Raw genomic sequence first — 16849 nt, 5'->3', positions numbered from 1 at the left:
TCATCAAGAGGCTTCTTAGCTCCTCTTCACTTTCTGCCATAAGGGTGGTGTCATCTGCATATCTGAGGTTATTGATATTTCTCCCGGCAATCTTGATTCCAGCTTGCACTTCTTCCAGCCCAGTGTTTCTCATGATGTATTCTGCATATAAGTTAAATAAGCAGGGTGACAATATACAGCCTTGACGTACTCCTTTTCCTATTTGGAACCAGTCTGTTGTTCCATGTCCAGTTCTAACTGTTGCTTCCTGACCTGCATACAGATTTCTCAAGAGGCAGGTTAGGTCGTCTGGTATTCCCATCTCTTTCACAATTTTCCACAGTTTATTGTGATCCTCAGTCAAAGGCACTGCCCAAATCCAATGACAAAGCCTAAGGGGGAGGGAATAGCCCTTTCGAAAAAATTTCCTCTCTTCCTAGACTAAAGCTCAAATACTAGCATCTTTCCCGGCACCTTTTTGCGAGACTTTGGTTCTACAAAGAGACACCTCAAATTCCTTGGGAGTTGAGTGTCAGTCTATAAAATGAAAGTCACTGGATATGGATTCCAAAATGTGCAATGACTACATGCTACTATTTAAGAATTTTTTGGAGTTGTTGACTGCTTAATGCTGTATTGAAAGGTACATTTTTTTTTTTTTTAAGAAGGGAGTTGGTACCATTACAAAGGAGAGACTAAATTCCTGGCAATTTTTTAAATGAAAAATTGAGATTAAACAAGAGATGAGGAGAGGACTAATTGGAAACAAAGTTCCTCTGAAGGGTGAAGAAGTAAAGGTACTTTATTGGTGGTTGTTGCTTTGAAAAGACAAGATCAGTTTAGTTGCAGGATGGATATAGCAGAACGTCGCAGAACTACAACCAGCTAGCCAAAACCAGCCATTTTTGGTTGAAAGGAAAAGTGACCTACCCTAGTTCGTGGAACAATCAGGGTTAATGGAGAAAGGCAGGATGTAGGCTTAAGGTGCCATTAGCACCTTCCTTCCCTCACATCAGCAGTGCTGCTACAGCAGGTGACTGGTTGGCTGTGTGAAGAAATTTGGGATGGCAATGTAAGTGAACAAAATTCAATGAGCAATTAAGTAAATTAAAGAAATAATTGAGCTTACTTGGAAGCATTCTATACTTATTGTGGACTTTGCTTTGTAAATCACACAGATTTAGAAATAAATTTAGCAGGAATTTGAGATTGATGAAAACATCTGCAACTTAGTAAGTTTTGTTTAAAAGAAAGTAAGTGTATGAATGAGGTAATTATGGGTTGTACACCTAATTCTCATGATGGCCTATGCCTGAGGACAGCCAAGCACCAGTCTATGACATACACCCACACTCTCATTTCCCAGGAGCAGTTATCCAGATGTTTAATGCCCTCAAGCAGTGAACTGACCTTTAAAAGGATGAGTTTATAATGCAAACATTTTACAGACTTAAAACATCACATATGATTTCAAATAGATACCTACATGCTTCCAAGATGACAGTAATTGTCCAGAAATAGAACTGAAGGAATAGTGAAAGGGGAAAAGTATTAAAATCATAAAATATTCACACCACTATTACCAAAGTAATAAAATGGGAATATAGAATGTTTATATTTTAGCCAAACAATAAACAGGAACACAAACATAGTGTATCATGAACCAAAAGTTACAGGAGAAAATAGCAACAGACTAAAAATTCAAGTGCAAAAGTGACTTACGTTTTGGTGACCGTGGCCATAAAGGACACAGGCACAGGTTAAGGTATTAGAACAAAATAAAAGCACCCAGTTTCTGGATTTGGTCAGATCTGCATTAGGTCAGCACAGCATTTTCCAGTGTGTGATGTAGTCCTAGAGATACTCCATTTAACAAGTTCTAATATTTTGGTCACCTAATGCAAAGAGTTGACTCACTGGAAAAGACCCTGATGCTGAGAAAGATTGAGGGCAAGAGGAGAAGGGGCAATAGAGGATGAGATGGTTGGATGGTATCACTGACTCAATGGATATGAGTCTGAGCAGACTCTGGGAGATTGTGATGGACAGGGAAGCCTGACACGCTGCAGTTCATGGGGTTGCAGAGAGTTGGGCATGACTTAGAGACTAAACAACAACAACATGATCAAACACGTTTGAGGAATGCTGCAGAACACATTTCTCCTTTGAAGTTTTATAATGCACACAGTAAATCAAAAGCCTTTAGAATTCCTATAGCAAAGAAATGATCTTTATTTGACCCCCAGAGCTCACCACCATAAAAGGACAAATAAAAATTAACCCAATATGCTATTCCCTCCCTGTTGACAATTAGGGAATATATTCCCCTATTTCCCACCTCCCACTTCTTTTACCTAGAGCATTTACTTTAGAAAATTTATTGTAAATATTTTTTCTTATCTTTAAAATGTATATATGTCTGTTTGAAAACTAGATAGGCCTTTTGTAAGCTTTATGACCCATGGGTCTAGGAGTCATCCTTTTGAAAAGCAAAAATCAAGGAAGACAGCATCCCTCTCTCCCTCTTCTGTGAGAGGGTAGGAGCCTAACTTCAGGGGTTGCTTTGTTCCAATTTGCAAAGCCAGCTCCTGTCATAAAGATATGAGGTATATTTTTCTTTTGGATAAAGCCTATAAGCTAACACCAATAGGCACTCCAATTACTAGGAAAGTTAGGATAAACTACATATGACAAACGATGCTGTCAATCCTCTTACTTGCAGACTAGTTGTTGTGTCTATAATGGGTTGTATCTGCTTGCCTATACGAGGGAATGCAATTTCTTTCTGTCTTTGCAGTCTCTTATTAGACTATGTATGATGCACATCACATTTAAATTTAATGCTTATTCAGTAATAAAAGTGTTTTCTCTTTCTATTGCTTTTGTGGAGAGGATATTTGTATTAGTAGAAGATTTTGTTTTAATTAATTTTCCCCAACACCATACATGCCTGAGCTATCATCTCCTGCCACCTTCATTCTTTTATGAATGCCAATGAAAAATGTGCCCATTTTGGGAATCAATGATTTACAGTATTCCACTTAAAGTGACTCCACATTTCTTAAGGTGTCAATTATCTTAAGAATGAAGATTAAGAAAGTTTGCATGAAAAAGAGACAGAGAACTTAATTCTCCTTAGGCACCCAGTAATCTTTCTCATCTGGGTTTCCTCACTCAAACCGCACAACACAAAGAGACAATTTCTCAACTCTTTCAAGGATGCTACATAATCTATGCCATTCTAGAAACCTAGGAGAGAACAGGATTTATTTCATAAAAAACTTTAAGGCAAGAAGGCTTAATTCTCTGAAATTCCAGTTGAGGAAGGCTGGCTGATCACCTCCTCTCAGAGCTGAGCAAACTACATGCTGATGGCTTTTCCTTAGACTTTAGATTTATGCAATTTCTGACTTGGCATTTCCATTCAAATGTCTGATAAACATCTCAATCAATACATCTAGTACTAAATTTGATCTTTCCCCATCATAATGCTGCTCTTTGAAGTATCTCCTCTATCTCAATTCTATTCTCCTAGTTTTCAAGTAAAAAAAATCTTGGAGTCATTCTTGACTCCTTTTTTTTTCATCTATACTAAAGAAATCCTGTTGGGTCTACCATCTCAATATGTCTAGAAATAACCACTCCTCACCACAACTATTGCCACCACCCAGGACTGAGACATCACCATCTCTTATCTGTTTATCTCAATAGCTTTTTACTATTCTGTGTGTACATTGCTCTCTCCCATCCAGGCATTCTCAGCATGGCAGCCAGTTCGGCCTTTTCAATCATTATCTCTCTGACCTCATTCCAGCACATTCTCTCCTTGTTGTTGAAACATGCTAGGGATCTCACCTTAGAGTCTCTGTGATGGCTCTTCCCTCTGTCTAGAATATTCTCCCATAGGGTCACATTCTTCACTTCAAGTCTTTACCCAAATGTCACCTTCTTAGTGAGTCTATTTTAACCACACCGCTTAAAACTGCAAACCATACCCCAATCTTTGATGCTCCTGATCCCTTTTACCTTGCTGTTCCCCCCCCCCCCATAATATGTAGTTCCTTCTAATATACTAGGTAATTTACTATCTTTTATGGTTATTGATATTTTCTGACTTTCTTCTCTGCCCTCTAAAATATAAGAGGCATCAAGGTGTGTATCTTTGCATTCCACACGCCTAGAGAGATCCTGGCACACAGCAAGTAGACAATGAACATTTGAACAAATTAATCAAATGGTGTTTAAAACTAGCAGCAGGTAAGATTAAGATTCGAAGCATAGGAAAAAAACTACAACAAGCTGATTCTCAGGTTCATGCATAGGTTAAGATCAAGGTCACAGAATTCTCTAGTAGGAAATCATAAGCCTAGAGTACATTTCTTTGTTGTTGTTGTTGTTGTTTTCCCTTACTTACATGCCCTGATTTTATTATTTTTTTAATTTTACAATACTGTACTGGTTTTGCCATACATCAATATGAATCTGCCACGGGTGTACACATGTTCCCAATCCTGAATCCCCTTCCACTGCCCTCCCCATACCATCTCTCTGGGTCATCCCAGTGCACCAGCCCCAAGCATCCTGTATCCTGCATCGACACAGATGTATAAAACAGTCTTTTGGACTCTGTGGGAGAGGGAAATGATGGGATGATTTGGGAGAATCGCAATGAAACATGTATAATATCATATAAGTAATGAATCGCCAGTCTAGGTTCAATGCAGGATACAGGATGCCTAGAGTACATTTCTAAACAGTCTAACATAGTGAGGGGGAAGCTGGCCTGGAGGCAGAGTAATGAAGCTGACTTTGGAAAATTCAGATAGCTCTGCTGTTTCATAAATTATTTTAGGCAATGGAAGAAAGAAAACTCAAGGACTACGCTTTTCTTATAAAGTAAATCTAAGAGTAATCTACTAATTGGGAGCTTAATTATCTCTCCATAAATGAAAATGAAAACTGGGGTCATAAGTCATTCCTGACAAAGTGGTATTGCAAATAATCTAAATTTTGATATTACTCTTAGGCTCATGGGTGGTAACTTCAATGTCTTAACAAAAAACTGAAGGAAGAGTTAAGTGTGGTCAATTGTCTCACTTTGTAATCAGCTGGTGGTTGGCTGGCTCATTTAAATCGGCTAAGAAGGGAATCTGACAAGTAGTACACACTATACACATTTTATTTTAACCTAACACACATGAATCATCTTTCTAAGAAGAATCAAGGCCTTTTCTTTGAGTATAGGTCTGTTGGTTGGTGTTTATTTTCTTCCTTGTTAAGTCATGCCCACATTTCATCTCTTCAAATTTCAGTTTTATTTCTTTAAAGTAAAACTTGAAAGATACTTGTGAAGAATTTTGACGAAGACATCTCTTGATTTATTTTTTAAATGTAAAGGTTTTGTATTATAGCTCATATTTATGCAATTAGTCTTTTTATGATTCTAAAAGTATATTCTGAAGTAATTTCATAGGTAATTTTGTATTTTAGGAATAGATGCATTTTATTTTTAATCTTTTAGATTTAAATTTTTCCTTCAGTCTTTCAAAATGGTCTTGTCCAAGCCCACTTTGAATTGTTTTTGCAACTTATCAAGTCTTTCCAAAGAATTTGGCTATATTTTCATAGAATCTACTCTTGAATTTCACATTTATAGTCCTAAGTTTACTAAATATTCGATTAAAGTGTGCAGCTATATAAAATACAATTACCACAAACAGTTTTGGGGTAAACACTACTAGTTATTGATAAATACACAAAAAACTGGTGGACATAGAAATGCAAAGTGACCTAGGGAGTACCACACTCCGCATGCCTTGAGCCACATTCAGAGTATTCTGTAGAGGACATGGAGCACTGGTGTTTGGATTTTATAAGCAATAATCAATTCTCTGACTATCTGATACCAACTATAATTCAACTGAATTTTGACAGTGCTATCCAGAGTTATCACAGACATTGCCCTTCCCCTTCCCAAATTAAGGGCTCAGTTTAACAAGACTGTCTTTACTTTAGATGCCAGTCTCAAGTCCCAGTTCCCCAGACTATCCATATTTCTGTCATCCCTTATTATAAAGGACCTTTTACATTAAGTATCACTTCCATCCAGGTCCAATATTCAGTAGAATGACTCACAGAACTCAAGAAAACACTATACTTACATTTATGAGATTATTATAAAGGATACAACTTGGACCTAACAGAAGCAGAAGATATTAAAGAAGTGGCAAGAATACACAGAACAATACAAAGAGGTCTTAATGCCCCAGATAACAGAGCCAGACATTCTGGAGTGCAAAGTCAAGTGGGCCTTAGGAAGCATTAGTATAAACAAAGCTAGTGGAGGTGATAGAATTCCAGTTGAGCTACTTCAAATCCTGGAAGATGATGCTGTGAAAGCGCTGCACTCAACATGCCAGCAAATCTGGAAAACTCAGCAGTGGCCACTGGACTGGAAAAGGTCAGTTTTCATTCTAATCCCAAAGAAAGTCAAGGCCAAAGAATTCTCAAACTATTGCACAATTGCACTCATTTCAAGTGCTAGCTAGGTAATACTCAAAATCCTTCAAGCTAGGCTTCAACAGTACATGAACCAAGAACTTCCAGGTGTACAAGCTGGATTTAGAAAAGGCAGAGGAACCAGAAATCAAATTGTCAACTAGATCATAGAGAAAGCAAAAAAATTCCAGAAAAACATCTATTTCTGCTTCGTTGACTATGCTAAAGCCTTTGACGGTGTGGATAACAACAAACTGGAAAATTGTTCAAGAGATGGGAATACCAGACCATCTTACTTGCCTCCTGAGAAATCTGTAGGCAGCTCAAGAAGCAACAGTTAGAATTAGACATGGAACAATGGACTGGTTCAAAATTGGGAAAAGAGTACATCAATCTATATATTGTAACCCTGCTTATTTAACTTATATACAGAGTACATCATGAGAAATGCCAGGCTGGATGAAGCACCAGCTGGAATCAAGATTGCCAGGAGAAATATCAATAACCTCAGATATGTAGATGACAAAACCCTAATGACAGAAAGTGAAGAGGAACTAAAGAGCATCTAGATGAAGGTAAAAGAGGAGAGTGAAAAGGTTGGCTTAAAACTCAACATTCAGAAAACTGAGATCATGGCAACTGGTCCCATCACTTCATGGCTAATAGATGGCAAAACAATGGAAACAGTGAAAGACTTTATTTTCTTGGGCTCCAAAATCACTGGGGATGGTGACTGCAGCCATGAAGTTAAAAGATGCTTGCCCCTTGGAAGAAAAGCTATGACAAACCTAGACAGCATATTAAAAAGCAGAGACATCAGTTTGCCAGCAAAGGTCTGTCTAGTCAAGGCTATGGTTTCTCCAGTAGTCATGTATGGATGTGAGAGTTGGACCACAAAGGAGGCAGAGCAACAAAGAAATGAGGCTTTCAAACTGGTACTGGAGAAAACACTTGAGAGTCCCTTGGACAGCAAAGAGATCAAACCACCCAATCCTAAAGGAAATCAGTCCTGAATATTCATCGGAAGGACTGATGCTGAAGCTGAAGCGCCAATTCTTTGGCCACCTGATGGGAAGAGCTGACTCACTGGAAGTGACTCTGATGCTAGAAAATATTGAAGGCAGGAGGAGAAGAGGACAACAGAGGATGAGATGGTTGGATGGCATCACTGACTCGATGGACATGAGTTTGAGCAAATTCCAGGAGAGGGTGAAGGACAGGGAAGCCTGGAGTGCTGCAGTCCATGTGGTCACAATAAGTCAGACATGACTGAGTGACTTAACAACAGCAGCTTAGGAACAATCGAACTGAAGAGATGCGTAGATAGGGTGAGGTATGAGGGGTGGCGGGGTGGTACAGACCTTCCATGCCTTCTCTTTCTGGTAGGTCATTCTCCCAGCACATCACTGTGGTCATAAACCCAGAAGCTCTCTTAAGCTCATTATTTCAGAGTTTTAAACTGAACACTCATACAAAGGCACATTTGATTCAATCATTGGCCACTGGTAACTGGACTTCTCTCCAGCCCCTCTTCCTTCCTAGACATCGAAGAATGGGGCTGAAAGTTCTAGCCTTCTAATCATTTGGCTGGTTTTTCCAAGCCCCTCTGCCCTCATAAGTCATCTCATTAGCAGAAAATGAGACATTCTTATTAGTCAGGAAACAGGAAAGGTTTTAAGAGCTTTGGTCAGAATGGGAGTGGAGGGAGTAAAGACCAAATATATATTTTTTATTATATCACAAATGGTTATAGTATATAGTAAGCATATATGTTTATCTCTTTTTCCTTCTGGACTACGCACTCCTTGAGGGCAGTCTTTTACCCATTTTTCTTTTTTCCTCCTGATGCACAAAGTGGATACTCAAAAAGTTTTAGTAAGGGAGTGACTTCCTGAATGGAGCACGCAAATTGCATTTTAGCAGTGTACAATATTGAACAGTAATTTTAAAAAAGGATAGAATGAGACATTTCAGCAGAAATGAAACCATTATAGTCAATTATAATAATTCCTATGACAAAATTCTTATTAACTAAATATTGCCATGTGTAAACCTTGATATCTGGCACCAATATGGCCAATTACTCACTATATATGACAGAACAAGCCATAAAACCACTCTAGTTCTGAATATTCTAAACTGTAAAACACAGGAAAAATAATACCCTCTTTTATCACACAGTAGTACTGTGAGGGTTAAACAAAATAAGGTACTAAAGTGATTATAAATTTAAAATTTTAGTCAAGTAAGAGTAATTAAAGTTTTATTAAATATAATGTTAACAAACATAAGGTCTGACTCCTGAACAGCAAAAGAATATTAATGAAAATGCATAGAAAAAAACATTAGCTACAAAGTTTATTTACTCCTGAAAAATGCTGAAAAGCATTTTATACATAGCTCAGTCTGAACTTCCAACTCATCAAGTTTGAGAAGGGTGCAACATAAAAACAAAAAGGATGTTGTGAAGTATATTCATCTTCACTCCACTTTGGGTCTGGTGCTATAATCAATGGGAAATTTTCCTGTATAAAGGCTGGAGGATATAGTATATCACATTCAGCCCTTTCCAATAAAGTTATTTATTGCTATTCAATTCATGTTTCCCTTAGGTTTTGGCAAGATTATAGAATTTATTCTCCTACACAGTGGCCAGCCAAGTAAATCACATTGCATATTTCCAATGTCACAAATTTATCTCACCCTGAATCAGTGGCTTTATTTCTTTGTCCCTCAGAGTATGTTAAAATTTTGCTGTACAAGCCTCTTTTTTTATAATTCTCCAATTTCATATTATTGTTTCTGTCTTAATATTTTCCTGACAAAAAGTGCTAAAAACATAAAATGTCAACAACAAAACTAGAGGCAATGTGATAAATATTATAGATGAGACACCTTTCCTTGTAGACCAAAAGCACTGGTTGATATTTAAATAAAAACAATACTGTCTTTGCCAAAGGTCTCCAAACAGTTCGTTAGAAATACACAAGGACAAAGAACTGCATTAGAGCAGCCTCATGGGCCTCTCCAAAGGACAGTAACATGAAATGGCTCACCACTCCTGCTTATGGCCAAAAATTCTGAGTAAAAGTCCAGATACCTGAGATCTGTCAGGTGATACTGAACTATAACTCAGCGGCTTTTATTAGCTTTTTACTGACTTTTGTAGGCAGCCATTTTGGTAAGAAAAAAGACCCCATCATTCATCTACATCACTTGTTTCCACTTTCAAATGGGAAAAAAATCTTGGTGGTAACAATATTATACCATATCATAGTATATGATACTACTGCTATACTATATGGTACTACTATATTATACCTTTAGAAACTTTAGTATAAATAAATCTTCTATACTGTATATGCTATGGGGTACCATTTTACACTATACAGTACTGTGCAATTTATGAAGGAAAGTTTGTACATATATGTACTTTAGCAATAAGTTGAATGAATAATCCATCTTTGATCCACAATATATGGCATGTCTCAAAGTATAGTTCAGTTCAGTCGCTCAGTCATGTCTGACTCTTGGCGACCCCATGGACTGCAGCATGCCAGGGTTCCCTGTCCATCACCAATTCCCAGAGCTTTCTCAAACTCATGTTCATCAAGTCGGTGATACCATCCAATCATGTCATCCTCTGTCGTCCCCTTTTCCTCCCACCTTCAATCTTTCCCAGCATCAGGGTCTTTTCTAATGAGTCAGTTCTTCACGTCTTCAGGTGGCCCAAGTATTGGAGTTTCAGCTTCAGTATCAGTCCTTCCAATAAATATTCAGGACTGATTTCCTTTAGGATTGACTAGTTTGATCTACTTGCAGTCCTGGGGACTCTCAAGAGTCTTCTCCAGCACCACAGGTCAAAAGCATCAATTCTTCAGCACTCAGCTTTCTTTACTGTCTAACTCTCACATCCATACATGAGTACTGGAAAAACCATAGCTTTGACTACACAGACCTTGGTTGGCAAAGTAATGTCTCTGCTTTTTAATATGCTGTCTAGGTTTGTCATAGCTTTTCTTACAAAGAGCAAGCGTCTTTTAATTTCATGGCTGCAGTCATCATCTGCAGTGATTTTGGAGCCCAAGAAAATAAAGTCTCTCACTATTTCCATTGTTTCTCCACCTATTTTCCATGAAGTGATGGGACCACATGCCATGATCTTAGTTTTCTGAATGTTGAGTTTTAAGCCAAGTTTTTCACTCTCCTCTTTTACTTTTATCAAGAGGCTCTTTAGTCCTGCTTCACTTGCTGCCATAAGAGTGTCATCATCTGCATATCTGAGGTTATTCATATTTCTCCTGTCAATCTTGATTCCAGCTTGTGCTTCTTCCAGCCTGGCATTTCACATGATGTAGTCTTCATATAAGTTAAATAAGCAGGGTGACAATATACAACCTTGATATACTCCTTTCCCGATTTGAAACCAGTCTGTTGTTCCATGTACAGTTCTAACTGTTGCTTCTTGACTTGCATACAGATTTCTCAGGAGTCAAGTGGTCTGGTATTCCCATCTGTTGAACAATTTTCAACAGTTTGGTGTTATCCACACAGTCAAAGGCTTTCAGTTCAGTTCAGTCGCTCAGTTGTGTCCAACTCTTTGCAACCCCATGAATCGCAGCATGCCAGGCCTCCCTGTCCATCACCATCTCCTGGAGTTCACTCAAACTCATGTCCATCGAGTCGGTGATGCCATCCAGCCATCTCATCCTCTGTCGTCCCCTTCTGTTCCTGCCCCCAGTCCCTCCCAGCATCAGGGTCTTGTCCAATGAGTTAGCTCTTCGCATGAGGTGGCCAAAGTACTGGAGTTTCAGCTTTGTTCCTTCCAAGGAACACCCAGGGCTGATCTGGTCAATAAAACAGAAGTAGATGTTTTTCTGGAACTCTCTTGCTTCTATTTCTTTGCACTGATCACTGAGGAAGGCTTGCTTATCTCTCCTTACTATTCTTTGGAACTCTGCATTCTACTGTGTATATCTTTCCTTTTCTCCTTTGCCTTTAGCTTCTCTTCTTTTCTCAGCTATTTGTAAGCCCTCCTTACACAACCATTTTGCCTTATTGCATTTCTTTTTCTTGGGGATGGTCTTGATCACTTCCTCTTATACAATGTCACAAACATCTGTCCATAGTTCTTCAGGCACTCTGCCTATCAGATATAATCCCTTGAATCTATTTGAATCTAATCCCTTAAAACTATACTATAAAGTATAGTTACTAAAGTTATAGGCCAAAAATACTTTAATAAAAGCTGGTTTAGCTAACTTCAGCATTAACTAGCCCATAATAAGCAAAATCAATTTAACAATGAATTAAAGATAACAGTAATATATAATAAGGAATAGCAGCAACTGAAAACCCTGACCAACTCAAAACTAAACTGCTGAGGCATCAGTAACATTTTCTCTCAAAAACTGGGGAAATTCCAAGGTTGTGCATACATTTGCAAGAGGCTTCTGAGTGTGGCCCAATGGTCAGTTTTTGATGAATTCTGACAATCATCAGTTTCAGGTCATCAATAGCAAGTTTTAAAAATATTAATAACTACTAGTAATTAATGGCAAAAGTGCTTTTCAGCAGGGACGCTGTTCATATTTTGGATTGGAAACATTTTAATCATGGGCACTGGGCATTCTTTTAGTCAATTATTGTCTCTCACTCCTCAGCATACTAAATGTCAATGGCATCGTTCAGTCTCTGTGATTGTCAAAAAGATCAAGGCCAATGCTTGCTAGTGCAGGGAGGGTGGTGTTGAGAATCATAAAGACTTGTAAAAACTCAAGAAAGGATTGCTGCAAGTGAGGCTGCCCCCACCAGGAAGAGCTCTCAGATTGCCTGGGTGACTCTAAATCTGACCACTCCACACTTTATCAAGGTAAGAACAGATATGTTTCTTAACTTTCAGTTCAGTTCATGTCAGTTGCTCAGTCGTGTCCGACTCTTTGCGACTCCATTAACCGCAGCACGCCAGGCCTCCCTGTCGATCACCAACTCCCGGAGTTCACTCAGACTCGCATTCATGGAGTCAGTGATGCCATCCAGCCATTTCATCCTCGGTCGTCCCCTTCTCCTGCCCCCAATCCCTCCCAGCATCACAGTCTTTTCCAATGAGTCAACTCTTCGCATGAGGTGGCCAAAGTACTGGAGTTTCAGCTTTAGCATCATTCCTTCCAAAGAAATCCCAGGGTCGATCTCCTTCAGAATGGACTGGTTGGATCTCCTTGAAGTCCAAGGGACTCTCAAGAGTCTTCTCCAACACCACAGTTCAAAAGCATGAATTCTTCGGCGCTCAGCCTTCTTCACTGTACAACTCTCACATCCATACATGACCACTGGAAAAACCATAGCCTTGACTAGATGGACCTTAGTTGGCACAGTAATGTCTCTGCTTTTGGATATGCTATCTAGGTTGGTCATAACCTTCCTTCCAAGGAGTAAGCATCTTTTAATTTCATGGCTGCAATCACCATCTGCAGTGGTTTTGGAACCCCAAATTAAAGTCTGACACTGTTTCCACTGTTTCTCCATCTATTTCCCATGGAGTGATGGGACCGGGTGCCATGATCTTCATTTTCTGAATGTTGAGCTTTAAGCCAACTTTTTCACTCTCTTTTACTTTCATTAGGAGGCTTTTTAATTCCTCTTCACTTTGGATTGTAGGAAATAAATAGCTTAACCTCCTTTACTTATTCTGTGATTCCAGATGTATTTTTCCTAATTTCTCTGAGCTTTAGCTGTCTCAGTTTTGAGAATGGGACAATAATGCCTGTTTTAACCACTTTATAGTTTTATGTGAAGTGCTTTATAAATCACGATGCAAAAAGATATAATTTTTTTTGTTTTTAAAGATCAGAGATTGCCATGGACTATATGTTCAATTTTCAACTATGGTGGTTACAAAGCTACATTATAAGTTTAAGAAATATTCCTGGGCAGTGAATGCAATGGCTCTAGCTAAGGGCAAATAGGGAGGATAAGGTTAAAATCCCTACGTGATCCCACAATTACTGGAGTGTAAATGGCAGACTGTAGCCCAGTGAGAGTAAGTCAGATTGTGGGTAGGAGGGTCAGTAGGCTGTACAGATTTTCAGAATCACTTCACTATTGTGAAATTAAAATGTATAATGTTCTTTCCTATTTTCTGTATTTTCACTGGGACCATACATTCTCCACAGTCAATTCAATTCAGTCAAGCAGTCTTATTAAACATATGCTAAATTTTGGTACTGTTTTTGCTTTGAGAATTGTTAATTATATATTTTAAAGCTTCAAAAATATATATTTCCAGTTCCCTTTTTATTACTGGAAAAAAAAAAAACAACTTGTCTATCTTCTGTTTTATAGCTTTCTTTTCAAAAACACTTTCCCTATGTATAATTTTCAAGATATGTTTTCCTTCTGACCCAATTTTCTCCCTTTTAAAAGGCTTCCTCTTCTACGTTTTCCCATACTGTATTTGCTCTGCTTTTCTATGGAGTACTGTCATTCATTTTGCCAACTCACTAAGTAGTCCTAGAATTAACAATTTGATATTCAAATTCTGGATATTCATTTTAATAAAAAGAAAGTGAAGTGGGAGATGAAAATTACTTGTTCCTATTCAATCTTTATTCTGAAATAAAATTTTTATAGTAGGAACTAGCATTAGGTTGGTTGAAGATAGAAACCCCCTATATCGATTGATGAATATAACTTCAAAATGTCCTGGGTGATTGACTGGAAGTCAGGAGGGGACAGGGGGAAGGCAAGAGGAGAAGATGGAAGGGAGAGGGATAGAGAGAAAGTACAAATACAGATGAATGACTGTGGATGTTGGTGAGCAGAGGCATAAAGTTCAAGTTTTTCTCCTTTTAAGGTATTGTAGAGAGAAAATTCTCAACTAATAGCATAAAGGGAACTTTCAACATATCTTTAACATCCACAAAAGGCTAACATTATCATTCCAATAGCATTTTCCATCAGGTCCAGGTTATTCGAAGCCTCTGATTGTCTGGCAAAGGCCAAGGTGGAAAAGTAGATACATCATCTATGACAAATATGTAAATATTTTACTGTGAATGAATCAGGTGAAATAAAATGGAAAATTTGCTAAAATGTTTAGATAAAATATTCATTACTAGTAGTAATTACAATCTGAAATTAGGGAATGAAAGTTCCATACAGGCAGAAGTCATTCTGTAGCTTCATTCGTTCACGTGCCCCTCTAGGTGGCACCCCACTCCAGTGCTCCTGCCTGGAGAATCCCATGCACGGAGGAGCCTGGAAAGCTGCAGTCCATGGGGTCGCTGAGGGTCAGACTGAGCGACTTCACTTTCACTGTTCACTTTCATGCATTGGAGAAGGAAATGGCAACCCACTCCAGTGTTCTTGCCTGGAGATTCCCAGGGACGGGAGAGCCTGGTGGGCTGCCGTCTATGGGGTCACACAGAGTCGGACACGACTGAAGTGACTTAGCAGCAGCAGCAGCAGGTGTATTCCACATTTTCATTACATAATTTGAAAGCAAAAGCCTGTTGTAGTCTTGGACCTCAATTACAAGAACAAAAAAAACCATTAAAAAAATCTGTGATCACAATTCATGTCTTAAGGGATTTTAGCTTATTTTCTCCCTTATAGCAGCTGCTCTGGTTTCAGAGAAAATGATAGAGAAGAAAACCATTAGCACTTCTCCTGCTTAGGCAGTAGTAACATGAATACCAACGAATATAACAGGAACTGGCTTACGTGGGGCTGCATTAAATGACTTACTGTAAAAGTTAAACTGTGTTTCACTACATTTTCAAAAGGCAAACAGACCTCTGACGTATTGCTAAGAACCCGTGCTGTGCTCCGTGAAGGTTTGGTCCACTTTTATTCAGTTCTGATTGAGGTTTAGGAGGCACCAAGACCTGTGCCTTTCAGAGCCACCAGACACCATGGTTACTCAGAACAGCCATTTTTAGGTAGAGCTCCCTCAGCACTCACAGTGATAGGTTTTTGACAAATCAGGGGCCACTTGCTACCTGCCAGGCATCTCAGTTATAGTTACAATAAAACTCTTACTTAAATTGTGCAAGGTTTATGCACCAGAGCCATCTGCCCTTTTCTCCTTGTTCTGCTGTATGCCTGCACTCCATCCCCAGCCTTCAGGCATGGAAGACACTTTTCAGACTCTCACTCTATCCTACTATACCTTGTCTGCTTCTGGCTAAACATTCTATCTCCTTCAGGGTCCTCCTTCTTCTGTTACAGCTCTAGGGGCCCGACTCTGAACACACTTTGTCTCTGTTCCAGCTACAAGGCAGCTCTGAAAACCTAATGCGATGTTTTGGGGCTGGCTGTGCCTCTGTTCAGCATAGTATAAAAAAAGGCCATCATCTTCTTTGCTCTGGAGATGTTATTACAAATCAAATCTAAGGTCATATCAGTATGTGTTTTTTTTTTAGGCAATTACATTACATCTCTAACTCATAATTAAATGAAGGCCCAGAATCTTTCACGTGTGTTTCTTTCAAGTTCCTCTCAATGGACTTCTAAAAGTTTTGACTGGAGGATGGGACTTTACTTTTGCTACCATTTCATTTTTCTTTTCCATTTCATTTTATTTCCCCAGACTTGTTCCAGTGTTATAGCCAGTACAGATGTTTCTGAATCTTGGTTCTAACTTCCATGCTATGAGTTATCCCTCAGCTTCATGTCTTCTGCAAATTTGATTTCTAGGATGCCATTGATTCCTGGGAATCATTCTAGAAATGCCTTTAAAAAATAAAATTGTACAAATATTTTATGTGTTGCCTGCATAATCTTCCTTTCTATTAACTTTAGGATTTTTTATGAGTCTCATGAATACATTTCCTAAATATATGCCATATTCCATTAAAATAAAGACTTCCTTTACTAAGACAAGTGGGATTATACATGTCAGAAAAAAGTGTCAAATTTTTTTCACTAGTTAATTCCCAGGTTATAAAAAAGGACCAAAAAATTATTTCCATTTACGACACTAACTGGTACAGAGAAGACTTGGCATAACAGACTAAGCTAGAAAAATCAAATAAAATTCCAAATATCAATAGATTCAATTCTCAGAGCCTTTGGAATTGTCTAAAGACCATGTAAGTTGATTGCTAATTTCTGAAACATGAGGAATGAGAAAAAAGTAAGCTCAAGTGACATGTGCACACGTTACGTGTTCCACGTTGATTTGCAGCCGTAAGGGAAACACGCTTCCCTGGTGGCTCGGGGTAAAGAATTCACCTGCCAAGGCAGAAGACACACTTTTGGTACCTGGGTCACAAAGATCACCTGGAGAAGGAAATGACAATCTACTCTAGCATACTTGCCTGTGAAATCCCATGGACAGAGGAGCCTGGTGGGCTATAGTCTGTGGGGGCTG

General features: G+C 38.6%; 1 protein-coding gene across 7 annotated transcripts in view; it reads right to left on the bottom strand.

Annotated features, from left to right (window-relative positions):
- Positions 1–16849, bottom strand: part of HS3ST5 (heparan sulfate-glucosamine 3-sulfotransferase 5) — a 180821-nt gene that overhangs the window by 142670 nt on the left and 21302 nt on the right. The window contains exon 2 of one of the 7 annotated variants that reach the window (XM_052645823.1): positions 910–1024. The exons of the other annotated variants lie outside the window; for them this stretch is intronic. The gene's annotated coding sequence lies outside the window, so the exon portion shown is untranslated. The remainder of the gene's footprint in view (positions 1–909; positions 1025–16849) is intronic. 7 annotated transcript variants of the gene reach the window in all.

This window comes from Budorcas taxicolor, chromosome 9 (genome assembly GCF_023091745.1).
Source record: "Budorcas taxicolor isolate Tak-1 chromosome 9, Takin1.1, whole genome shotgun sequence".
In the NCBI taxonomy this organism is placed as follows: domain Eukaryota; kingdom Metazoa; phylum Chordata; class Mammalia; order Artiodactyla; family Bovidae; genus Budorcas; species Budorcas taxicolor.
This window is presented reverse-complemented; position numbering and strand designations above follow the sequence as displayed.